Raw genomic sequence first — 1,105 nt, 5'->3', positions numbered from 1 at the left:
GATTTGATTTGAAACTGTCTCATTGCTATATGTTTATCAATAAAACTTTGAAAAGAAAAAAATAGAATCAAATTCAGATAAATATAGAGGAAATCAGACCAGAAATAATCTCTGAAGTAAAATAATTAATAATTGCTTCTCAAGGACACAATCATAAAAAAGTGATTAGAAAAATGAAGGAAATAGTTGAATGGGCAATATAGGAAAGAAATAGATTGCAACAAGCAGAGTAAAAGAGATATATAGGTACTTAAAATCTCAATTACAGGATTACAAAAACGTTTGAGTGAAGGTAAAGATAAAGTTTCCTATCTTGAAGATTCCAGTGCAACTAATGAAAAGGTAACCAAAGATCTCTTAAAATCAACTACGATGAAGGAACACTTAATTCATCAAATGCAAGAAGATGCAAAGATGAACAACTTGAGACTAATAGGCATCAGTAAGAAAGAAGAAATCAAAACAAATGATTTAAAAAGAATATGGGCAGAAGTAATAGCAGAAAACTTCCCAAATATTGAGAAAAAAAGAGACCTTCATATAACAGAAGCATACAGAATTCCAAAGAATATCAACTCAACTAAAAATCTCTGACACATACAACAGTAAAGATCCCAGAAAAAGAGTACAAGAACAGGGCTGGGGAGATGGCTCAGTAGAACAAATGCTTGCCTGGCAAGCGCAAGGGCCTGAGATCAATCCCCGGTTCCGAAAAAAAAAAAAAAAAAGAACAAATCACCAAATTCAAGAGCACAAAAACGATATGTGGAAAACTGCTAGAGAAATAAAACAGATCACATTTAAAGGAAAACGCATCAGAATAATGGCAGACTGCACTTCACAAACCATAAAGGCAAGAAGAGCATGGAGAAGAGTACTTCAAGTCTTCTATGAAAACAGATTCCAGAGGGGAGAGCTTACAGCTACACGGAACTGGCGGGAACTGCCGGTCCAAGCCCAGGCGCAGCGTGGGTGAGACTTACTTCCAACCCTTTCGGAGTCCCCCACCACCTCTCCGAAGCTGCCCCCACTGGGCCCACCCAATGAGAATATTTGCCACGTTCTAGGGACCCCCAGAAGGAGCCCTATTATGGTGAGTGTGTAG

This window comes from Octodon degus, unplaced genomic scaffold (assembly GCF_000260255.1).
Source record: "Octodon degus isolate 3935 unplaced genomic scaffold, OctDeg1.0 scaffold00103, whole genome shotgun sequence".
In the NCBI taxonomy this organism is placed as follows: Eukaryota; Metazoa; Chordata; class Mammalia; order Rodentia; family Octodontidae; genus Octodon; species Octodon degus.
The sequence above is the reverse complement of the archived record's forward strand: the minus strand, read 5'-3'. Positions refer to the sequence as shown.